This window comes from Cavia porcellus, unplaced genomic scaffold (assembly GCF_034190915.1).
Source record: "Cavia porcellus strain 051 isolate PalLab524CR breed Dunkin Hartley unplaced genomic scaffold, mCavPor4.1 scaffold_12, whole genome shotgun sequence".
Classification (NCBI taxonomy): domain Eukaryota; kingdom Metazoa; phylum Chordata; class Mammalia; order Rodentia; family Caviidae; genus Cavia; species Cavia porcellus.
Genome location: NW_026947495.1, coordinates 34,808,711 through 34,835,172, shown reverse-complemented (window position 1 = coordinate 34,835,172; position 26,462 = coordinate 34,808,711). Strand labels below are relative to the sequence as shown.

The 26,462-nt window shown below is 34.2% G+C and overlaps 1 long non-coding RNA gene and 1 other non-coding gene across 2 annotated transcripts in view; both read right to left on the bottom strand.

Annotated features, from left to right (window-relative positions):
- Positions 1–9,452: 9,452 nt before the first annotated feature.
- LOC134478201 (uncharacterized) overlaps positions 9,453–26,462 on the bottom strand; it is a 130,457-nt gene continuing 113,447 nt past the window's right edge. The window contains exons 2-4 of the long non-coding RNA XR_010050686.1: positions 25,754–25,873; positions 14,237–14,439; positions 9,453–10,043 (exon numbers count right to left, since the gene is read on the bottom strand). This is a non-coding gene — a long non-coding RNA (uncharacterized LOC134478201). The remainder of the gene's footprint in view (positions 10,044–14,236; positions 14,440–25,753; positions 25,874–26,462) is intronic.
- LOC111754238 (small nucleolar RNA SNORA5) lies at positions 21,521–21,654 on the bottom strand. Its single transcript, XR_002788939.1, has one exon. It is a non-coding gene; the product is annotated as a small nucleolar RNA SNORA5 (small nucleolar RNA).

The window sequence follows — 26,462 nt, the reverse complement described above, 5'->3', positions numbered from 1 at the left end:
ACACCTTAGCGTTAATTAAATCAGACAGAAATTGTTCCCTTCAAGGCCATTGGAATATAATACTAAACAGGTGATTCTTAAAAAAATGTGAATTTTTAAAATATGGCTATTAAACCATTTTTCAAGAATGGTGTCTAAAATAGTATTTTGTTGGAAAAAGAATTGCAAAGTCGTAAGTGCAAAGGTTGCCTGTAAAAAAGGGAAAAATCTATGGAATTATTTTCTTTCAAAACAGTGTTAAACATTCTGAGTATGATTGATAGCTTTCAAAAAGCAGTAACAGCCTGTGACTTGTATTGCTGGCTATACAGGTGCTGGTGACAGCTCTCAACTCTGTGTTGCTAATGACAATTCTGCATTGTAGGGTTCTCTGTATTAGCAGATACCTGATCTTTGCCTGAACTCAAGAGTAAGACACAGTACACACCCAGAAATATCTTACAGTAAGACACAGTTTAATTGTAGTACTGTCTAAAGTGCTATTAATCACATTATTCATAAACATCTGAGTGTAAAGTATTGAATTATTAAAACTGCACCCAAGTAATGCTGAGATGAGTGATTACCATCAGTTACCATGTGAGTGCTGGGAGAAGGAGCCTGCAGAGTACTTCATGGCTGGAGTGACCAAGGCGGGTAAGTAGTCTCAGAGTTCTGGCAAGTAATCCACACAGCCTCACCCTCCCTCACTCCTGAGTATTTGGAATCTCGTAGGTTTTTATATTGCTGGCCCACGGTCACAACCATTGCTCTTCTATTCAACGAAGAAAACTTCAAAATAAGAATGTTTTATCGAAAATTGCATGAGTGGAAATCCTCTGAAGTAAATTAAAAATAAAAGAATAAAGCCATTAAACGAATATATTTTTCATGCTTTGAGGCTATGTGTTTAACAGTTTTCTAACTATTCATTCATTTATAAAATAATACTTCAGTTATTATCTTCTAGAATTGAAATTAGATATTTAATTGACTGGAGGGAATGAAAGTCACTCACTTTCAAGTGAAGCAACTATTTTAAAATATTTCTATAAAATGCTTCATACAAAAACCATCAACCCAAATTCTTGGCAACTGTCCCTGTGTGTATATATAGTTGTTTTTATAAATGTCATTCTGGAAGATCTAACTCCTTCAGAAACATGTTTATCTGAATTAGGAAAGTCAACAGACTTCTAATAGGAAGAAATGGGTATTTTTTTTTTTTTTACTAGTATTGAAGGCATCAAAGGCTTAGTTTGTCTGCCAAACAAATCTTCTGGGCTAGCAGTGTAGATCAGTGACACAGCATCTGCCCGGCAAATGTGAGGCCCTGGGTTCAACTCCTGGTATCAAAAAAAAAAAAAAAATCAATCTTCCTTCCTTCCTGTCTTTTATGCCCAGGTAACTCACAAAGCTAAGCAGGCATTTTTGCCACAGCCTCTGTCAACCTGGCCCTCCAGTCTTTCTCTCTCTCTCTCTCTCTCTCTCTCTCTCTCTCTCTCTCTCTCTCTCTCTCTCTCTCTCTCTCTCTCTCTCTCTCTCTCTCTCTCTCTCTCTCTCTCTCTCTCTCTCTCTCTGTGCATTTTTTCCTTGCTTTAGGAAACCAATTCATGGCACTGAGGCAAATAATGTGGAATTAAAAACTAAATTCTTGAGGCCTTATCCTAGCAACAAGATCATCACCATCTGTTCAGAGGACAAGTCTGTCATTATCTACTTTATTCTTTATACAAACTCCATCACCTGTGAGGGGAAAAGCACTGCATCTCTCCTGGGTTGTCTCTTTGGCACTAGAGAGGTCTGTTTCCTTTAAATCCTGTAAAATTAAAGAAAGCAAATGTGAATGAGACCACTTACAGCAACTTTGAAGAGCTGTATCAGAAGGCCTTAAGTAATCTGATAATTGTCATCTATGTATAGTAAAATCTCACACAAATATATTGTAGATGTCTCTCAATAGTTATTATATTATTTAAATTAGAAAAGAGCAAACAGAATGTCTCTGTCTGTACTCAGTAGTAAAATGATTGCCCTAGTCTTTCATTCACCTTTAGCTTCAAAAATTTATTCATTTCACCTTTCAAAACCATATCAAAATTTATAATTTGAAAATGGCATTAAAGGACTCTTTCAGTTACTTCGGGGTGAGAAACAACCATTTAGAGGTCATCTGCTGTAATGCAGAATGAACACTTTTCCCTGGGAGAATGGTAAAACAGTAAATATAGCAATTAGACAACATTTTTTGCAGAAAAATATTATATTTTAAGACTAAACAAGGTTTCTTTCCTCTTGCAATAAATTTTTAGAGAAAAAGCAAATATCTGTGGAAAAAAGCATTTGAAAACCCAACCAGTTTAAGGTACAGATAAAGGAAAATGTGTATGAGATAAATCTCCAATATCTTCTTCTTAGAAATACAGATGGAGATGTCTGATCCAACAAATTAGAAAAGAATTTATCTGTGACTTTCTACTATGTACCAAAAGTAGAAAAACTCTAACTGTTGTGGGTCGACCTCAACAAGTACTCCTTAAATTTTGATTATAGTTATGTTTATCATTTTATCATTTGTTTATCTTTTAGTTATGTTTATCATTTTAAAGTCACTTTTCTAGCATTATCTCATTTGAACCTGCTGAAATACCTGTAATGTAGACTGAGTGTCCACCACGATCACTCCTTTAAATACGTGGAAAGCAGGGTTAGAGAGAAATGCTGATTATCCCATGGCTATCCAAGAGAAAAACTTTAAATTTTCTTACAGTGGTCCAAATTTAAAACAACTTTAGTATCTTACAAAGTTATTGTTTAGGCTCATACAATCAAAAACAAAATACACATGAATTCAAGGATTTGAGCAAAGGCATTAAGAATTACTCTGTTCTTTTGTATAGACAACAGGCATATTCATTATCTGCATTTTTATGAGTCAATATTTCCAAAGATCTTTTTAAAATATATTCAAATGGGGGGCTGGGGATTTAGCTCAGCGGCATAAGCGCCTGCCTTGCAAGCAGGCAGTCGTGAGTTCGATTCCCGGGACCGATAAAAAGGAAAAAGACAAAAAAAATTATATATATATATATATATATATATTCAAATGACTGCTTTGACCTTCCTATTTATATTTTGTATTCCTAGCTTCAGTGTAATGGTAGTGTTATGGCTTTTATCTAGATGTTCCCCCAGAGCCCGATGTGATCACAGGTGAGGAGTTTCACTTTTTAGGCTGTGTGTATATGGATTAAAGGTGTGGTACTGGGTTAAGGATGTAGATAATGGAAGCCTTATCCTCAGTATGGGTGATACCAGGCAATACACTGATATCCTGGATGGAATACAGTAACTCTTAGCAACTCTATTCATTTACAAGGGCTGGTTATAACTCAAGTTGGTTGTAAGTCAAGACATTATTTCCCATAAGCAATAATGGAAATACCCGTAATGCATTCTGAACTTCCCAAAGTATCCTTTAACTAACTTTGTCATAATAAAAAAAAAAGGTTGCATAATTTACCAGAAACACCAATAATTTTCCTAGTACATTCACCAAAAAGTTATAAAATGTGCCTAGTTTACCATAAACAACAATTCCATACAGTACCCACATTCATGTTGACATCTTTGGCTTGCAGGAAGAGAGAATGAAATGGAGGGAGAAGTTCCTTCCATAAGAATGTCAGGACTCTGGCTCTCTAGTGTCCTTTCTCTCACTGGGAGAATCTGTAATCCAGTAGGACCTGCTTCTGGATTGTTAGATCTCAATCTTTTTAGAACTAAAAACTGGCTTAAGTTTGTCTGTTTCTGTCTTTTCTTTAACACATCATGGCATGACATTGTCATTAAGCAAGTGAATGCAACAGTTGGCTTTTTCTCCATCTGAGAGCGTCTTCTCTAAAATGTTGATAGCTCTGTCCATTTATTCAGGACTTCTATTATTTCTGAAAAAGAACTTTGCTGCATTGATCATTGATGGTTCCCCTCCTCTTCAAAAAGTTTTTCTGCTGCCTCTATTGTTTAGCCAGAAGTTGCTGTAGTTCATCTGTAGACAATTCCCTGAGTATTCTTCCACTCAATCTTCAACATCACCACTGTCTATCTGCAAGCCTGTAGACTCTGCTATAGTGACAATGGCATCAACCACAGGGTCAATTAAAGTCTCGGTATCTTCTACACAGCCTTCAAATTCTGTCTCCTGTTTAATTTTAGGCCACATTTTCTTCCAGGCAGATCCCAGTGTCCTTAGGAAAACATTGCCCTGGGATTTCTCAGTTAACCTCATACAGGAAAAAATGTAACATTCCTTTCAGAACTCTTTAAGGGCTAAATCTGCATCTGAGACCATCTGGAAGCACTTCAGGTACAGTTCCTTGGTGCATAATTTCTTAAAGTTAGTTATAACTTGTTGCAGGAACTCAATTGTGAACCGTACGTATTCTTCAGCCAATTCTTCTAAATCTTGTCAATGAGCAGGAGCATTGTACATGACGAGGAGAGTCTTGAGTGGTAAACCTTTGTCGTCTAGTTATTTCTTAAAAGTAGGGCAAAAAAATCTCCTTGACCCACTCAAGAAAAAGTACTCGTGTTACCCAGGCTTTTGCATTAGATCTCCACATGACTCCTAGCCTATTCTTCATGACTTTATGTTTTCTGAACACTCCAGGGGTCTCAGAGTAATAAACAAAGAAAAGTTTTATCTTAAGGTCACCCCTCACATTGGCACATAGCAGTAAAGTTAGCCTCTCCTTCATAGGCTTGTGGTCTGGCACTTTCTTCTCTTTCTGGGTTGTGTATGTTCTGCTGGATATTTTCTTTCAGAAAAGGCTGATTTCATCACAGTTGAAAATGATGAGAGTGCAACTCATTTCTCTATGTTATCATTTTTGAAGTGACATATGAAACTTTTAGCACATTATTTTTATCAGCTTTTCCAAGTCTAGTTATCCTATGAACCCCAGTTCTTGTTTTACACTTGTGAAACTAACTCTTACTGACATGAACTGTTTTCCCATTTTTGCTCATTGATGGATTATCCTTTACAAGATATGGATTTATAGCCCTAACTTTTTCACAAATTATAGGTTCAATAAACTACCACCTGCCATCTGCCTTTCATTTATCCACTCTAATAATAATTTTTCTACCTTGTCTAACACTGTTGATCATGACTACTAATTTGAGTCATACTTCAGCAACACTAGGTTCCTTAATCAAATCTTTTCTCTGAAAAATTGTTGAGATGGTAGATTTCCACATGCTGTACATATTAGTGAGATCAGTCACATGAATGCCAATGTCATATTTTTCCACAATTTCTTTCTTCTTTTTTATTATGATTGATTTCTTTACCTTTGCTTACTTTCTTAACTACTTTTCTAGTTTTGGGGAGGCGTTTTGATAGCAGTAATCATAGCAATTATATAAAATGCTGACCAAAATCATATCCACAAACATGCATATCTACACTGAAAGTGACACTTATTTACACTTTTCTGGCATAAGTCTTTGCTTACAACCTCACAGGAAGTCAGCATTTGGATCAAGACTTTGATAATAAGTTAAACCTAAAATTCAGGTTGTAACCCAAGTTATTCATATGTAAAGCCAGTTGCAACTCAAGGATCCACTGTATAAAGGGACAGAAAGAATGCAGGCTGGCTGCTGCTGCTTGAAGCTGTTTGCTGCTTGATACCTCACTGCCTTCTTCCTGCCACCCCATGAACTATTTCTCCTTTGTGATGCCCCTCTGCTAGGCCACCCTGGCTTAGAACCAGGCAACTATGAACTGAAACTTCTACAGATTGTGAACTTGATACAGGGGCATGAAACTCCTGATCTACTCTGTCCAGTATGAGTTCCTGTTCTCTAAAATTGAAGAATGAATTTTAGGAATAATGGAGGTTAAGAGAAGAATACATTTATTGAGAGAAAGACAACTTCTGTCTGAGAAACAGAAGAGGTTCCGAGTGGGTTGCCAAACCCACTGTCTTTTTTAGGGACTTTTATAGAGTAAAATTATGGGACAAGACAGGTTCAAGGCAGAGAAAACTGGGAACTCACAAGGCAGATGCACATAAGATAGGACAGAACTATGGTTAACCTGTAAGATTAATAGTTCAGGTAAAATTGATTATATTTGGGACAAATGGGGAATGGCATTCTTAGAGAGCTGTGACTCTTCCCTAGGGGGTTGGAATGGTGACTCCTGATTTCCTCAGGGTGATAGGGAACTATTTAGAATATCAGTCCTTAGGATATGGATGCATTTGTTCGATCTTTTGTCTTGAGGCTTGGTCCACAGCAGGAGGTGCCTGTCTCTCCAACAGTTGCCAGGTATCTGGGCTTCTGCACTGGCTCCTTCCAGGTCCTAGCCCTGTCTCACTGCCTATTTCTAACTAACTCAACTGCCTGTAACAAACTGAAATAGATGTTTTCTTCTCTAACTTGTGTCAGCTACTCTGTCTCAACAATGAGAAAACTAAGATATATAGTAACATTTTCCTACATGTTTTGCACATAACTTTCAATAAAATTGTCTTAGTCTCAACTATAGTTGAAAGTCTTTGTTAGTGAGGTAAGGGTACCGAGAAGCAACCCCATCATTCTCTTAATCCTATTTGTGATTATGTCAGCTGTGAAGGGGAAGAAAGCTCATTGTTTGCCAGTTTCAAGAGAGAAGTAATACACTTATAGTATAGTTTGGATATAAAATGTTTCCCAAGGGCTCACACGTTGCAGCTTTCATCCCCAGTCCATAGCATTTTAAAGGAGGATTTGGGACTCTTGGGAGGTGATGTCTTCAAGAGGTCCACTGCTCATGAGGGCCATCGCCTTTGAAACTACACGAGGACCTCAGTCTCTTCAAATTTCTTTCTTCACTTACATATGAAGTGAGCAGCTTTTCTACTACACACTCCCACCAGGTTAGCAACTAAGAGTGTGAAACAAAGATATAAATAATGTATGTTGTCTTTCCCATGTGAACTATATCTTAAGGTAATGAAACAGTTAAAAAAAGATTTTTATAAGAATTCTAGCCAGGGGGCTGGGGATTTAGCTCAGTGGCATAAGCACCTGCATTGTAAGTAGGCAGTCGTGAGTTCGATCCCTGGTACCGATAAAAACGAAAAAGACAAAAAAAAAAAAAAAAAAAAAAAAAAAAGAATTCTAGCCAGTAAATACAGAAGAAATGTAAAATTAGAAAAAAAAGTAACATTTTACAGCCTTGAATGAAAACAGATATGTGTATGATTTTAATGAATATAAAATCAGTACTGGAGAAGGAATTGTAAAAGGGTGATACTGTTGTTAAAGCTTGGAATCACATCAAGTGGATCAATTGGTTATTGTACATCTCATACAAAAGACATACATAAAATTATCTATGAAATGGTTTAGGCCAAAAAAATAAAAATAAAACAAAACCCTCAAACTAGTTATAGCAGGTAACTCATATATCATCCCAGGCCATCTCTAATCTCAGCTGCAACTTTGGAGAACAGTGCTGAGTCTCCGTGATCATCTAAAAAGAAATGAGAGGTGCGCGGGGGGGCGGGGGGGCGGGGATTGTGAAAAGCTTCTCAGAGTCCCACAGGCCACAGTACGTAAAACAAGCACGTGTGTGAGTAACCAACCTTGATGAGACTTCCTTTTTTATTTCTCTCCCTAATCCCTAACCCCTAATCCATTATTGGGCGACACCTCTCAAATAAACTATTAACAACCGACCCTAGAGTCTTTGCCACAACCAACACTTCTGTAAAAGCTTTGGCTAAGTCAGTGATGAAACTTAGGTCTAATGATTCATTGTATGAAAACATAGCCACCAGGAGAACTTAATAATCATTAGCTTACAGAATGGGCAACCTTTTCAGGACAAGTGACTGATATTTGAAACAAATGCATGAAAACAAAGAGAGGAAGGGAAGTGAGAAAGAGAACAAGAAGAAAATGAGGGGAAAAGGGAGGAAGTTTTGAAGAATAAAAAGACTGAAAAGAGAAAAACTAAGATACGATGCAGACCAGTGAATCCTGATTTAAGTAAACCAATAATTAAAGACATCTTGAACACAAGAAATTTTTTCTGTAAAACTATTAGACAATATTAAGAAAGTCTTGTTAACTTTGTTAGATGTGGTCATAATAAAAGAGGATGTGATTGTTATTTTTAAAAAGGTTTATTGGATAAGATATATTGTTAGTATAAAAGATACACTGAAGTATAAAAGTAAAAATATATTTTTCCCAAATTGTTTTAAAATAGGCCAACAAAGTGAAAACTAAAAACATGAAGAATGGACAAAATAAGATTGTTAAAAATCTTGAAGGTAGTAATAGGAAAAGAGAAATAATTATCATTATTGTTGTCTCTACTTTTATGTATGGAAATTTCTCTATATAAAAAGTTTTTTAATGTGATGATTTCAAAAGACCACAATTCAAATACATATTAATAAGAACTGTAATTTATTACTAATGTGGTTAATTTGGTCAATTAATGTTATCTACCCATTATAGTTTGATTCATCCAATGTGAGGGCTAAGAACCGAAACATTTGTTACCTTCTCTTTATCAGAAGCAAATTTCAATGGTCATCATTTTGTCACTAGTTAGCATCTCCCAATTTCTGTGTATTCAAGAAATAAAAATGCATTTAAATATTAACCTGTAAGAGATATTATTGTAACTAGAACTTATAAAAAGGAAATTTAACATCACCATCTATTTATAATCATGTTTTGAAAAGTGTTTTCAAATGCATTATTTTCACTGATTCTTAAAGAATCTGTATTAAAAAGTCGTGTATTATTAAGTTATAGACAGAAATCATATGATTAAGGGGCTATGAATCACCTGACATTAATGTTTTGCATTACTCTCTTCTTACATAAAGGCCTTGTTGGCAATACTTGCCTACATCATTTCATGCTAGTCTCTGGAGAAATGCTTCTTTTTCTTTCTCTCTGTTGCTCTGTCTCATGCTATCATTCATCTTCTTGTGTGTTTCTTGGTGGTTTACAAATCTCTGAAGTTAAGATCTGGCTTAAGTCAAATGGCCTTGAACACTACATATGCTACAGCCCAATAACTTTATTGAGTACTGTAATCTAATCTACGAGAATTCATCTGGCACTGAAGATTGTGTAATAACATCCATTGGGTCAAGCAGAAAACAGAATCAAAGAACATTGGAAGGAAAAAGTAATATATATATAAGGATGGACCCACCCAAGCTAACATCAAGACTAAGTTTATCTTTGGAGTTTCTCCTAGGTTGTCAGTTCTGAAATCCATGGTGGTACCTCTTCAGATCATCAATTGCATCCTGGCTCTCTATATTAAGATATGATAAGTCATTCCAACAGGTATTATAATCAAGAATATAATGTACCTGGTTAATTTTTAATAGTTTTATAGCAAAATTTTGCTTGTAAGAAATGTCATCAAATTATAGCAATATGAAATGTTAAAATGAAAAAAAGACACTTTTTTATTATTGTGAAGGTAGTAAAATACAACAGAACAAGACAAAATAAAGCCATTCAAGACAATCAGTGAAATTGGTACAGAACTTCACAGTACGTTACTAGGATAACAGTAGTAGGTATCATAGTATATCTCGTTATCTTCACAATAGTTGTCCTTACAATCAGGTATAGAAAAATCAAACCAAATACAGAACATCATAAAACCTATCAAAAAAGAGTATTGAATAGAGCAACACAATTAATCAAAACAAAGCAAAACAGTGATAACAATATTTGCCTTCAAAGAGATGGTAGAATAAAATCCCTCATATTTTCTATATTGTATATGGTCATCCTTCCAAGAGATGCTCAGACCTCTGGCTCCCATTTGTTAATTGGGGTAGGGTTTGATTCTCAGCCCGTGTGCCAATAGGCTCATGGCAGCCTACTCTTGGGAGGCTAGTGGGTTCCTTTGTTGCCCCACGCTCTAAATTCCAACATGGAGTGGATCTCTTGCTGGTTCTGTTCCTGGGTCGCCTGCTGTTCCCTAGAGCCAGGGAGGCATGCAGGTTCCTTTGTTGACCAGCGCCCTTGGGGGAAAACAAAAACAAAAACAAAAACATTTTAACAAACATTTTCACTATTTACAAAAAGATGTCTACTTAAAGAATGCCTTACTTTATAGGATGTTATAACAGGAAAAGCCTTCAGGTAATTTCTGGTTTAGCATCCTTCAACTCACAGAGGATAAATGAGTTTGTTAATTAGCTAATAGCCATAATTAATTGAGTGCCTCCTATCTGCATTGGATAAGGACTCACAATATAGGTATAAGTCACAGTAAGAACCTGCTTGCAATGAACACTCAGTGCAATACGGCACATAATCTCCGATCTGCAGAGAATTAGCCATGTCTTCTACATGGAGAGGAGATATTTATGAAATTCCAGCATTTAGAAATATTGTGATTTCCCAACAATCATCCTGATGAGCTTATTAGTATTCATGTGATCCTCCTATCTCTCCATAGGTATCATTGTTGTGGAACATAATTCATAGAAAAAGAAATAAGCCCCTAAAGGGCACATATGTTAAATCTAAATAGTATCCTCTCTTTTTGAAATTATAGTTTTTGAACCTTAATAGAGAGTCTTCTGTTACCAGAACAACCACATCCACCAAAAAATCATATTAAAATCACGATAGTATCCCAAAACGATAATGAGTTCTTGCAGAGTTTCCCTAGCTATGGAGAGGAAATCATTAGTAACTTAAGACAGAAATAAAGAAATCATCTAATTAATGTATTCAGAGAAGAATCTTAATGTCCAATTATTCTCTGGATTTGACACAATATAGTAACAACATAACATAGTCAGCAGCATTGTATTAACATTGGAAGAATTAAAAGGAATATAGTCAAGCAGGAGGAGGGAGATATGTTTTTAACCCTCTTTTAATAGATAGAAAGAAAAGAAAATCTGCTTAAGCTTAACATATTTTAAAAACAATAGAGTAAACCAACATAATTATCCCAAAAACTATATTGTACCAAAACGTCAGAATTTTACTATAACAAAAACTTAAAAATATCATTTAAACAAAAACATATCTGCTCAATTAATTGAATGATAATGAACTATTTGCTATTCCTAAAATGTTCAATTCATTGAGTATTAACAAGTGATTTTTCTTTCTCCCTAGCTTCTTATTTCAACTTTATTGATTGATGACCAATGTATATCTAAGCATGTATAATTTTCATATTTTATGATTGTTCCAATAATAAAAGAAACACAGAATAAAAAGTTAAATTGCCTATATCAACTTTATATTGATGCTTAATTTCTTGAAAGTATGAAAAGAAAAATATTTTCTAATACATTATTATATTATTTTGATTATCTAGTACATAGTAACAGTTTTTATAAAGCAGGTACTACTGTGAAAACATCCCCCTGTTTCTAACCCTCAGCATGCCAGGTCTCATTCAATAAATAAATATATAAACAAACAAATACATAAGCCTTCTTCCCTGTAATTTTTAATTCTTCAAAATTTAAAGGCTGTATCTCTTAATTATTAATAATTTATAAAATACTACAGCCATAATCAACAGCTGGATATATTTTATGAACATTTAGCGACATCTCACTTCCCCTCATTAAAACATTATAAAGCAAAACAAATCTTTTAAGCATATAAATTTCAGAATGAGAGCATTCATGTGTTTTTTTTTAAATTAATTTACTTCTATATTCAACAAAGTTCAATTTTTCTAGGAGATGGTCTTAATTTTTTTAAGATTATCCCTCTTTATGATTTCTCCCTTTTTTGAGGACTCAACAATTTTCTTTTATTGTTAAAATGTTAAGCAAATGTCCACCTTCTTTGCCACATGTCCGCGTGTCAATGCTCTTGCTTTTCATGGTACTGCCTGTAGCTCCACTCTGACTATACAGTGACACAAGTGTGGCTGGAGAGACTGTAACTGAAGGTCTAAATTGTCTATGCATAAAGAAATAGCATGGAGTTCACAATATGTGATTTCCTGAGCAATGTTCTTTACTCTGCCTCTATGCAATGACATCTGTACTATCATCTCCATCTTGAAAGAATTCATTATTTTAGAGCCATAGTTTTCAACTATAATAGGTAATAAAGTAATTGGTCCCACAGGGTTCATACTAGAACCCCAAATGTTTGATGTTATACTAAGTCATTGGACTCGTGTATCCCCCTTCCTGCAATGTTACTCACTTTTTATATTAATGTCACATGTTTAGAATGGTTCTACATAATATATTGAATGTCTTCATATGAAATAAATGTTTGACAGTATATGAAACATCATCAATTGTAATTTTAAGGCAAAAACAAGTATGCTTATCTTAGTTAATACTGTGAAGATCAACAGGACAGGGAGTATGGATGATAAATAACCAAAGCACAAAGTGCTAAGTGGTTAGTGCCACTGGACAGAGGGGTTTCTCTAAGCATGAAGAGTGAAATTTTCCCTGGAGCTTTCAATAAAAGACAATTCTAAGTGTAGACTTGTGTCTTCAAAAACATATATGCTCTTCAGAGTGGGCAAAGTTTAAGGTCATAGTTATACTGAATAACTGAATAGTTATACTGAATACTGAGATAAAATTATATAAAGAATGAATGTTTAATAAGCAATAGAGAGAATAATTAAGTGGAGCAAAATTAGTGCATGCATGCACTTGCAAGCATATTTGCAAAAGATACAACTTTTTACTAATAAGCATAAGCTCCAAGAGATAAAATAGCAAAATATATAGATTCGAAGAGCGCTGAGATTTCATTCTACTTTCAATTCTTAGTCTGACCTGGTATTTAAAGAAGAAATACATGGAAAGATGAAATTTGTTTTAAGCTTTAAATCCATGAGCGTGATGCACAATTATTGAAAATTTGTCTGTGTAGCACTGTGGTAGATAAATGTAGAAAAATAAATAAGATAGTGATGATTTCTTCAAGCATCTTAAAATGTACGTTCTGTTTTTAGGGCTATCATTTAATATTCAGGATATTATGGGTTCACTGAGAAGATATAGCAAGACTTATAAAATTTGTATGATTTTCATTAGAAATTTATTTTTATTAAATTTATAATAAATTATGTCTAGTTAGCCCATGACCTATATATCTTGGTTATAAACCTAAAGAATAAATATTTATGGACCTTCTGAAGCTGTGTAATGAGAACTCTTCCTATTTTTCTAATTGTTATAGTTATAAAGCAAGTGATTAATTGGAAAATGTTAATGCCAAGTAGTGATGCTCTAACTTTAAAGAATATAAGAATTGCCTACAGGGCATGTTAGGGCGTGAATCAGTGACTTCACGCCAAATCAGTGACCTCACGCCAAATCAGTGACCTCACCCTAGAGTGGCTGAAGGAGTAAGTCTGGGAAGGGCCCCAAAATATCTGTATTTCTCACAAGTTCCTAGGGATGCTGATGTGGCTTTTCTGGAAACTTGACTTTGAAAATCAAGGCAAGAATTAATTAACAACTTTAGGTAGGAATTTTCTCTCATTCACTTTTGTATGCCTATCATCTGCCATATAGTAAAATCTCAATAAATGTTTATTGAAATGTACGAACAACCAACTGGTGACATACATGATGTAACTAAAAATTTTTCATTAATTTAGATTATTAAATTCCCAGTTCAAGAGTCTTCTTATTACTCCCACTTAAAAAGAAATTAATAAGTCAAGAAAATATTAAGTAATTGCTGCCCCATTTCCTGAAAATGGAAAAGCTGAATTCTGAACTCTGTGTTGTCATGGATACAATATTCTATTTTCAGTGTTAGTTGTGCCCTACTTGTTAATGACTGTTACACTAACCAATAGGAAAATAACACTTCACTCACCACATTTCATTAAATTTAACACCTCATATTAAGCTTAATGGGACAATAAGAACAAAGTTCTGCTTGCCAATTGTTTACAGAATTCCAGAATTTCCCTATACTTAGCGACTTACACTGTATCAATCTTTATTAGCAGTTCTCAAATTTAAATAAAAGGAAAATAAATCCTTTCTATTTGACTTAGTAATAATGACCTCTGGGCTGGACACTTCCTGCCATTTAATGAATGAAAGGGTTTTGCTGTCATTGATTCAGGTCTCTGCTTCTTCCATAGATTATTATCCCACAAGAAATTCCCTTGCTTTCAGACATTACAAATTTAATAGAAGAGTAATAGAAAAATATGACCCAAGCACCAGAATCTTCAAATACTTACATCTTGCAGTGGTAAATGTAAAATATGGGTGACAAGTGTACAAATCATCAAACTTGAACAAGATTCTCCATAGTTTGATCATAATGCCTCCATCACTAAAACCTGGAATCATACTGCTTTACTTTTAAAGAAACTTGAACTATAAGGTATCAAGTTTAATAATACATTAAAAATGGAAGAAACTGTAGACAAACAGGTCAGGCCTAGGAAGGAAAAAAGAGAAGGTAATTAAATATATTCAATGAAGCACATTTCTGAACAAAAGCTCAAGAAAATATTGAGAAATATAACATCATTTCAAAGCCAAGGGAAATAAATGGAGAAGGAGAAAAGGACAGATAACTCAGAGGGGCTGAATAAATCTCAGATAGGATATAAAAGACTGGAAGCAGATGTTTATATTAAATTGCCAAAGGAGTGATGAAACCATACAGATTGTGGTACCAATTTAACTGGGAAAAACTATAGTGAGCAGACAAGAGATTTAAGTTGGAGCTCTATTTTACACCAGTCAACAAAAAGAGGTGGCTGTTGCTGCTTCTGCTAAATATGCTATCAAGAGACGTGATGTGTTGTTGCTTTGGAAGATATGTGTAATCTTCTTTATCTGATACAAAATTGATGCAAATTTAGAATAACTTTATGAAGAATGCCTGAAGAGGAGACCATATTGCTTCCCATTGAAAAAGTCAAGAGTGAGTCATTAAAAAAAATTCCATTTCAATTTGGTCACTCAGTTAAAGTAATTTCACTCTGATTTAGCCAAGGTATTGCCCGAGTTGTTTATTTTTATAGCAGAAAAGAAGCCAACTACAGAATAACCATGCAGTCAAACAGTCAAAGTGATATTTAGGGAAAAAAAGAAATTGCTGCTTATAATCCTCTTTTAATGAACATATATAGTTCTTTGTTCTTATTTAAATAGTTTAGATAGTGTCTCTGCAAAGAAAAGATCCAAACTTTGTATGCTAGTTATAAATTTAGTTTTATACCTAAAAATGTCAATTACTGAATTTAAGAGAACAATCTTCAAAAAGTACTCGGGCTCACAAATGTGTTGTTTTCTTGTTATTTTCTTTAAAGTAATGCTGGGGTCCAAATGCAAGGCCAAAATAAACAAATGGTCAAGCTAGAAGAAAAATAAAAGGCCAACTAAGAGAAATGATGTGTAAATTACTTTGTTTTCTTTTTGAAACTGATTGTAGCTGCCTAAATTCTGGGGCAAACATATAACCTGATCAATTCATCAGGGAAAAAAGAGAATAGAATAAAAAACTTTGGTTATTTCCTTTCATATCAAGATAAATGAAATCACTAAATATCTCTGAAGTTTTAATACCTTCATCACTAAATCAATGTAATATAGATATGGCTGAAATGTCCCTCCTTTTCTTCTCTTTAAAACTCATTAAAATAAGGAGAGGACAAAGTAAGGGCCACAGAATAAAAATATTTTGGTAGTCCTCATTAAAAAGAGTTTAAGTACCTTGGATTTTATTTTATTACATGGTAATAAAATTCGACTAGAGGAGAGATGTTCAATCTGGAACTCAAAGGCCAAATTCTAAGTACAGCTAACTCTTAACCAAGGAACATTTGACCAAGTAGACTTGCAGCTGAGAAAGCCTGTCGCCCCAGAAAAACCATCTGTACTATTTAAGCTACTACTTTCTTTTTTAAAAAAAATGACCTCTGCCTTAGCAGCTGAACTTTCTTATACACTCATTAGTATGAAAAGAAGAAAAAAATGAAATCTGATGGAATGTGAACCCCTTAACAAATACTATCAAATAAATTTTAATATGATGTGCTTACTGATCTCGTTATGTTCTGAAAAATGAAAGAAATTAAGGGAAAAGTCAAACACATTATGCCCCCTAGAAAACTGAGAGGACAGAAGACAGGAAAAATAACAGACAGTAGATTCTGCTCCCTTACAATCTCTTACCACCTCATCTTTCTCTATAAGGTAGGACTTGTTTTTCCTACTGAAGTAGGTTCTCTGGTGTTATGGGTAAACATATATTACTTGGTAACAATCCAAGAGGATTTATCTGGGGAAGATTTAATACACCCTATCTGTCTCATGGTCCAACTCGGTGGCATATCACCAGTTTAAATACACAAGTCTGCCATGAAATTATGTAGGATCCATCCCAGGTCTCCCAGTGAGTGTTCACTAGAGGCCCTTTCTAAGTTAGGAAACTTCACTGAAATTCATACCAAGTTTTGCATTCCCAGCTGGGAAAAACAATCACTGTCTCCTGAAAACTTTTGCAAATGCTCCTCTATTTAATAAGGGACCTTCAAATTTGCTTGAAGAAACCTGAGAGATACTGAGCTCTGTTTCACACCTCCCCAGCCCACCTTGCTTAAGTTCCAAGAATCAACAATGAACCAGAGTATAAAAAGAAATTAAAATTGTAGAAGTGCCAAAGGTATTCCTTGGAGCAGAGTGTATATTGTGTTGTCATGTAAAAGAGCCCTTGAAAGATAAAGGAACTAGATCCAATTATATTACTGGTTCCATGTTCATCTGACTCGCTGTCTAACTCCAGACTTCCAAAGATATCACTGTGCCTGCAATAATTAATTCACCTCTTACATCCAAAAACACATTGGAAAATTAATTCCCAACACTAAAATGAATTTGGCAGCAGAACACATTACAATTTTGCAGGTTACCTGGCAATCATTTTGAAATGTTATCTTGGGTAAAATGTACTCTTGTATCTTTCCCACAGATGTAGTCTGTCTGATTCCTGAGCTTTATTTCTAATTACATAAAAGAAAACATACTCACTTTTGAAGCTTTTATGAAAAGTAAAAGTGATCTTCCATAAACATTTATACAGATGCCAAAATACATTTTAACTATGAAAACAACAATACTAATTTTAAGGACAAGTAAGAACAAACATGTCTATATGAAAACTGATTAAAATTAAACCTTATAAATAAGGAATTTTGAGATAAATTTTATTATTTTTGCATGTATGTTATTTTGGTTTATCATGAGGGATACTTATTTAATAACTTAAGATCAGTTTAAAAGCATTCAGAACTACAGATAATTAATAAGCTTTAACCAGAACATAAATTCTTGGATTTGTTAATCAGAACCTAGAAGTGACCATTTAGATCCCATCAAAACCTAAGTCTATGATTTGTAGGTCTGTCAACAACTGAGAAGACCACTTGAGACATAAAGCTTGAAATACTAAGGGCAATTAGGTGGAATTTTTTTTCACTCTTTAAAGGTTTTGTTTTGTTTTGTTTTGTTCTTTCTGTTTTTTTTTTTTTTTTGAACTAGTAATTGAGGCTTTCAAATGTACTAAACTCAGAAAGAACTCAGATTCTCTTCCATAGGCTCTCTTTGGACTGCACCAGTCCCAAGAAGAGACTATTTATATAAATATTGCATTAGGAAAAAAAAGAGCTGGACACAGCTGGTTACTTCCTTTGGCAGAGAACAGCTAGGGCCTTACCATCTTTCTGTTTATGGCAACACAAACTACTTTATTTGAAAAGTCACTCATTTCTATGATTTCAATGGACATGTTTTCATCAACAGAGCAGTTCAGGAGGAAAAAATTATTTTATTAGCTAATTTTCCTTTCATGAATTAGAAATTTTTTTCTCTGCACAGAGAAATTTCAAACCCCTCCAGAAATGGAAGCATGCCCATGGATTGACTACTACAGATCAAGTTTCCAGTGCGCTAATAACCTGCTCCAGTGAAAACATATTTTTAATTTGCTTTTAGGGTTATTTATTTTTTTATTATTATGCTAAGGGTTTATAATTTAATGTCAAACATAATTTTGCACGAATTATGTGACTGTACTATGATGCAGTAGATAAGCTTAGTGTGCTTGGTTGGCATGGTCTCAAACGATGTTTTTGAGAAAATGGATCACCATTTGGCAGGTTGCCAGTCCATAAACTGCTTAGTAGAACTTTAAAAGGAAAAAGTTGCAGAGAATTTTCATGTTTTGAGAAAAATATTTGTAGTACTACTAGAAACAAAAAATTGCTCTCTACTAGATGTAACATAAATTGTGTGAAGCTAATTAAGAAAATTAAAAGGTTTCCAGTTAAAAATTGCAAAGTCATATTTATTATAAATTGTCAGCTAGCCAAGTGGAACAGTATTTTTAAAATGAAAATATTTGTTTTAAAATATAGTAGTCATTGTAGTGTCTCCAAGCTTTATGAGCAGTTGGGTTAGCACTGAGCAGCGTCTAAAATGGGCCAAATATTACAATGGAAATTGGAAATTCAAAAATAAAAATTGTATTGCCTCTTCTGTCAGGGAGCCCACTGTCTAGTGGTGAGATAGGAGAAGGCACACTGTGCCATGTGATGTGGTGGTCTCTACATAGAACTTATGCAAAGGGTACTTTTAAGCATAGATAAGATAATTTGGCCAGGATTTTAACATGGGATGGAAAGTCAGGAAATATCTTCAAGATTAGGGAACAGTATTGTTGCAGGTTAGAAATCAGAAAACCAAAAGAAGCAGTCTGGCCAAATACATATGATTGTTTGTTTACTTATCCACCTCCAATTTAAAAAAAAATGTTACATTTGAATGTGATTAAGTTGCTTTTGCGTGCTTTAGCTTATCTCATCCTTATAGTAACACTTGATGTTTAACTATTACAGGTTTTCTGTATCTTCATTCTACAAGACAATGAAGGTCTAAATAATTCTGTCATCACCTCAGAGTCATTCAGATAACCAATGCATGTGCTACCAAACCAGGAGTAAACTGTGCATCTCCTGATTTCCTGCAAAGCAGTCATGCTGTATAACCCTTTCTTGCTATTAGTCTGCTCAGTTATCATATCACTGCTAACAAAAAAAGAAAAAAACAAGTCATGGTCATACATGATTAAAGAAAATATGAAACTATCATGTAACCTTTCCATTAAAATAAAAACCTCATCAACGACATAATCAACAAGAGTCCAAAATATATTTTAATTGTTCATCCGTTGTGGTAATCAAATCATACAGAACACGTAACAAATCTAATTTTACTTCTGTGTTTTCCCACTACTAAGTACAAGTATTTTGGTCCCAAAGTTACTGAAGTATATAAAGGTAGAGGCATTCCTATGGAAACAGTTTTATTCCCAAGTTTTCAGCTGCTTCAAAATATTTTTTGATGTTATAAGTGATAAGTATCTTGAATTGAACAGATCATTGACTTATTTTGATCATTGTTATTTTGTTTTTTGTTAATATGAAGCTCTATATCAAGAACAAGCTGATAAACTTCTAATTCTATTAAAAAGTTTATAATGACCAAATATTTGCAATGAAAGAGTTAGAAAAATTTTTTTCTAAATATGAAACTATAGAACTAGGTATTGAAAATACTTTTCCAATTAGATGACTACTTAGATTGTTTAGGTAATTATTTTGAGCTCTTCATAACATTTTCTAGTTATCTATTTGATTATCCATAGGTTATGATGTAACAACAAAGTGACTTCCCAAAACTTATAGACTAATTCATTAAGGCATAATAAAGTTTTCTGAGTCTAGTAGCTTCCAACCAATGTCACACTGATTCAATATACCTAAGTCTTGCAAGTTACTATATCTGAGAAAGAGAGATGAAGGGCCATTTATCTGCTGAAAAGTGTTTTTGTCTGGAAAAAACACATTTCTACTGCTCTCAGCCCACTGTCTGTAGATATTCAGATGCCCCTTCCAAACTTATAAAAAGATGATTTATAAAAAGATGGCAGAACATACTTGAATTTTCTTTGAACAGAAAACATATCTGCCAAACTAGGCATGGTTCTACTGGAACTTATATTTGTACTATTCCAAGAAACTCTGAAAATTATTTGGTTCAAACATAGCACAACATAGATTATGCATTTAGAACATAAATTGATGTCAAATATTAAATAACGGTGAAGACATATTTTTCAACAGTGATAACAAAATTATGAAATTTCTTAAAGCAAATATATAGAAAAGAAATAGCTTTCCTGATTATGTTGTTATATGTCTCTTTAGTAAATATGAATCCTACAATCTGGGAAAGGTAGGCTGAAAGAAACTCTTAGCAATTTCTGAATACAAGATTTGGATCTATTGGATCATATACCATTCTCTGTGCTTTCATGTTATCATACTGTCATGGTTTATGTGGGTGGCCCCCAGGCCTCATGCATTTGCATTGAGTGGTTCATTGTCTGGCACTTGGATTGGGGTGAGAGTGCTACACCCACCCACCATCCTGATGGAGCCAGGATGTGATGTAATGGCAGGAAGAAGGTGTGTCTTGCTCTTTTGTTGGTTTCTGCCTTGCTATTTGCAGCCGCCATGAACTGCAGCCCAGCCATGCCACCCTGCATAGGAGCCAACTGAGTATTCACTGAAACATCCAAAAACTATAAGAAATAAAACTTTCCTTCCCCAACTTTGGGCATCAGGTGTTTTGTCTCAGCAATAAGTAAAAAGTAACTAGCTCTTCAAGTGTAAATAGATAAGGAAAATAATCAGTATTCCTCTCCCATCAACAAAACTAAAATATCCCTCAAACAGAGGCAAGTTTATTGGTTTTCTAAGGCGGCAAGGCTAAAGTAGTACTCTGAGGAAGAAATCAGCTGGCTAATCCAACAAAGCTAAATGTAGAATAAGAATTTATGTAACATGCCCAACTGAAGTAAGGGGAAAGATAACCAGTGCGATGGGAGGATATTAAAACTCAGCTGGAGTTATGTCTGCACACCTAATGCACAGATAATATAGTGCATTGTTTACAAAAGGCTCCACCATAGAACTACCTATATTAGTTCCTGATCATACCACTTAAAAAGCCTGTGATCTTACCCAATTTGCTTAACCTTCTGTCACTTCAATTTATTTTTTCTCTACAGTGAGTATAATGACTACCTTGTTAGATAACTGAGACAATTATATTCAACGAATTCATGTTTGAAGTGGTGATGACAACATCTTTCCCTGAAAGAGGGAAATTCTTCTTGAGAGGGCTCAGAAATAACATTTAGGGGGCTGAGGATTTAGCTCAGTGGCATAAGCACTTCCCTGAAAAGTGCAAAGTCGTGAGGTTGATCCCTAGTACCAAAAATAAATAAATAAATAAATAAATAAATATAAAATAACACTTAGGGGCTGAGGCTTTAGATCAGTTGTGGGAGATTTCTAAGTATATGTAAGGCCCTAGGTTCAACCTGCAGCACTGAGCATACATTCTATACACAAAACCTTAGTATATATTTTTTTTCTTTTTTTCCGCTATGTCCATATCCAAATTCTTCCCCAGGGTCCAGCCGGGGACCCAGAGCCTCTGAGCAACAGAGTTCGCTGTAGCAGCCACCTGGGCCAGCTCCCGTCACAGTGAGACAAGAGCTAAATTTGACTCAACTGCTGCCTTAGAATTTTTAATACCTAAGTCACTGTGAAAGTGTTTATAACAGCTTCTTATATGATTGATGAGATTTATTGCGGATTTCTTTGTCCTGAAAGATACATTACTTTTCATATATGCTATATAAAATTTCCATAGTACTGAAAATACATTCTAAATAACACAGCAAATATGAAATAATGCAAACCTGTAGATAAAATATGTAAACATTCAAAAGTTATTGGCATAAATTCAACAAAACTAAAACTTTTTTCTCATTTTTTACCATCAAAACATTTTTACTTCTTTAAATTTTATTTTAAAGTGGGTAAAATTAAACATAATAAAACATAACAAAACAGATCAGAAGAAAACAATTGTAAGAGACCCAGATTTCAAAGCAAGAAAACAGGAGATCTTAACTGTCTATCATATTGTCTCTTGTTTTCATCTAAATAGTTGCCTATATCTTCACACACAGTGAATTCATATAAAACAAAATAGTATTAGACTGATCAGAACAGGATGATGAAGGCCTATTAGGTTTTCAAAATCAGACAATAAGGAAGTCAACAATGGCTGCCATAATGTCTCTCATTCTCTTCAAAATAGCTGCCCATACCTTTGTGTATGCTGAAATTAAACAATACAAAACAGACTAAAGCCACTCTGAATATAGAATAGAAGCCTTTTTGGATTTCAAAGCATGATACTATGGAATCAGCACTGGGCACCTTAGTGTCTCTTTTTCTTCAAAGTAGCTGTTCATTTCATCATGCATTATATAATTGATCTTCATAAACTGCTCAGAAGTTCTATGCATGTATGAGTCTCTACATGTATACATATCCTTTCTAGATCAGAAGGAAAAAACAAAACAATATAAAGCAAGTTCCCAGAAAAACACGAAACATGAAAGACAGATAACAATAGCAAAGAGCCCAAAACACTGACAATATAGGCCTTCAAAACAAGGTGATAGGAGCGTAACTGAGATTGTTGTTTTACATAATGATCTTCAAGAGTTCCTCAGATCACCATCCAATAATATGCACAATTGATCCAATCCTATGAATGTTAACCATTTTGTTCCAGGAACTTATGGAATTTGTAACACAATCATCTTAGCTATCCTAATTGGGTTTATATAATTTTAGATATTTTTCTTTTCCCTTCCTCTTTCTTTTTCCTCCTTTCCCCTGAGATATTATTTTTCCCCTTTAAGCAGATTCTTATCTTTCACTGTATTTATTGAGTTTTTTGTATCTTATGTATTTTACCATTTCTTACACTAGGGAGACTATATGGTATTTACACATAGGAGTTTGATTTATTTCACTTATAAGTATGGTCTCAAGTTGCATCCATTTACTCATAAATAGCTCAATGTGATCATCATTTATAGCTGAGTAGTACTCCATTGTATAAAAATACCACATTTCTTTTATTCATTCCTCAGTTGATGGGCATTAGGTTGTTTCCAAGATCTGGCTATTATAAATTGTGCTGTGAAAAATATGGGTGCAATTTATCACTGTTGTTTAATGTTTTCAGTTCTTCTGGGGATATGCCCAGAAGAGGAATAGCTGGGTCAAATGGGACTTCCAATCCGGCTTTTTGAGGATTCTCCAGACTGACCTCCACAGTGGTTACACCAGTCTGCACTCCAACCAACAGGGCAGAAGAAGAGTTCCTTTTCCCCCACAGCCTCTCCAGCATTTGTTGGTGGTGGTTTTCTTTATTCTGGCCATTCTTTCTAGAGTGAGATGGAATCTCAGTGTGGTTTTAATTTGCATTTTTCTAATGACCAATGGTGCTGAACACTTTTCATGTATTGATTTGCCATTTGTATTTCTTCATCTGCAAACTATTTATTCATTTTTGATCCCCATTTTTGGAATGGGTCTTTGATTTTGGGGATCTCACTTTTTTTAATTGTTTATTTGTTTTGGACAGAAGTCCTTTGTCTGAGGGACAGTTCACTAAGATTTTTTTCCCAATTTGTGGGTTTTCTTTTCACTACACTAGAGATATCTTTCAACATGCAAACACTCTTTAACAGGACATGACCCCAGTTATTAATCCTGTGAAGTATTTCCCGTTAGGTTTGATTCTTGTTCATGAATTCTGTACCTACCCCTATCTTTTCAAGATTTCTACCTACTTTGTCTTCCAACAGATTTAGTGTTTCTGTTTTAATATTTAGATTCTTGATCCACTTAGATTTTAGTTTAGTACATGGTGATAGGCATGGGTCTAGTTTTAGTTTCCGGAGAGCCAATTTTTCCAGCACGATTTGTTAAGAGACTATCTTCTTCCAGTGGATGTGTTTAGCCCCTTTATCAAAGATAAGGTGGCTGAGTGTGTTTGTAGTTGTAGTTGTGTCTTGTAGTCTATTCCATTGATCTTCAGGTCTGTTTTTGTTCCTGTACCATGCTGATTTTATTACAGTAGCTTCATCAAAGTAATTTTGCATTCTATGGTCATAGCGATTAATAAACTTGTATATCATTATGATCAGCAAAATAATTCATGCCCCCAATAGTAAACTAATGCCTACTATTAATTATAATTTAATATAATTAAATTATATTCTCAGGATATTAATTTAATTTAAATCATCTCTATGATTGCAATAGTTTGGTTTTGTATAACTCCACTCAAAAAATACAATAAAATAAAATAAAAGCCTGGGATTTAGCTCAGTGGCTCAAGTGCTTACCTGGTAAGCACAAGATTGAGTTCAACTCCCAGTACCATACACTCCGCATACTACTCACAGTTATATTCTCATCATGTAAATATCAGACACACTGATTTATATTTTCTACTATTTTCACCCAATCTTTTTAATTTTATGTCAGTATGAAAATGCGTTAAATAACTGAAGTCAAAATTTTTTGGTTAACTCACAGTAAGACCTCAGAAACCTGTGTCAATCTGAAGTATAGACATAGCATTTTCCACAACTTAACTACCTAACTAACAAGAAGTCTGTGTTCATTTTAGACACTAACCAGACCACAAAGGAAACTGAAGCTCACTATTATTGGGAGAAAGAGCCTAAGTAATTACGTCATGGCACTTTTCATAGTGATCTGGGGTTTTCGATTCTACTCTCATTTTCGTCACCTCAAGACACATTGATGGCATCATGTTTGAATCATTCCCTCAAGACATTGGGAGTAAACAAGAATGATTAGAACTGTGAGCTGAGGTGAGACAAATTATCATCAGTAAGCAAGGCATCAGCATCAAGACTGTGAAATAATTATTTGCTACTAATTTTAAAGCTCATTTTTATACGAACTTATAGTTTAAAATTTATTTCCAGTAACATTATCTAAAGTGCCTTAAAGAAGACAAGTATATATGCTATTTGCCTTTTGAAAATAATGTTCAATATAAGGAAATTTCATATTGGTCACATTTAAATAGAAATTGCATAGGTGGATAAGAACTGTAAAGAGAAGTGTTATAGCATAGGACCAAAAGTCAGGAAGCTTGTATTCTAGCTGAAGCTCCAGCCATTTTACCAAGCCATCATTCTCCTCTGAATCTGTCATATCACGTTATATCAGCTGCTAAATCATTATATATAAGACAATACTGCAAGCTCCAAGTAAAAGTGTTCAACTCTCCACTTATATTCACTACTTTTTTCTTATTATGCACAAAATATTTCCCAAACTAAACACTAATGACCAAAACCTAGTAAATGCTGATAACATATAACCTAATAAAATATAAAGGTGTAGTAGACCTTATGAAGAAAAAACTTATGTGAATAATTATTAATATCATACAATGATAGCTATCTTAGTCTTACTATGTCTAATCTTCCATGGTAAATTCAATCACTTACTTCAAATAGACGTATCACAAATTACCTTGACTTCACTAAATGCTAAATGCATGTTTGAAAAAAATAAGAATTTGTGTGTGTCATGAGAAACCATGATAATTCAAGTCATGTCTAATTACATTACTATTTTTTGAATCCTCACTGAATGTCATGTAATGTGTTAAGACATTAGAAGGCATTATCACCTGTAATCTACTCTAAATCCTAGGTCTTAGATAATGTGATTTACATTTTTCATGAGAAAATGGCTACTTACCTCCTAGTGTCTCATTATTTGAATCCGTTTATGTCCAATCCCAAATTCCATACTCCAAAAACTGTCTTCTACATCACCTCCTTCTCGAGATCATGTACCACTGGGTTTCTTAAGTAGAGTCTGAAAAGACAATTATAGAAACATAAAGTAAGGAAAAATAGGTATAATTTTGGGCTTAGGCATGAGTTATTTTAATAGCCATCATCTTTAAGCCGGGATTCTATTTATCATTTTGAAAGTAGGAGTGTTGTTATTTAATAAAATGGCATTAATTCCCTAAAAGACACTAAAATGAAGATGAATAAAAGTGATAACATCCCTGACAGAATTAGCATAACTATTCCAAACTTAGATTTCCATATAATTCAAGTTTCAAATTATTGCCATAATCTTTAAAACTGTTCTGAGTGGGGGTAAATTTAAATACAGGAATTCTGACAGATATTTCTGCCTTGTTACATTCTGCTAGTAGAAAAACACACATCTACATTTAGACCCATAGCAAAAGCTTTTGGAGCAAAAGTGTCTGTCTTATAAATTCACTTTCACAGCATGGCCCTTTACCCATTCCCATATATAACCCACAAATCTAATTAAGAATAGATGAGCCAGTAAGAGAACTGTCAAATGATTCTCCTTCCCTGTTTCCCCTCTCAAATATAGATACTATTTCTCTTACACTATATTTAGATAATTCTCCTTTAAGAAA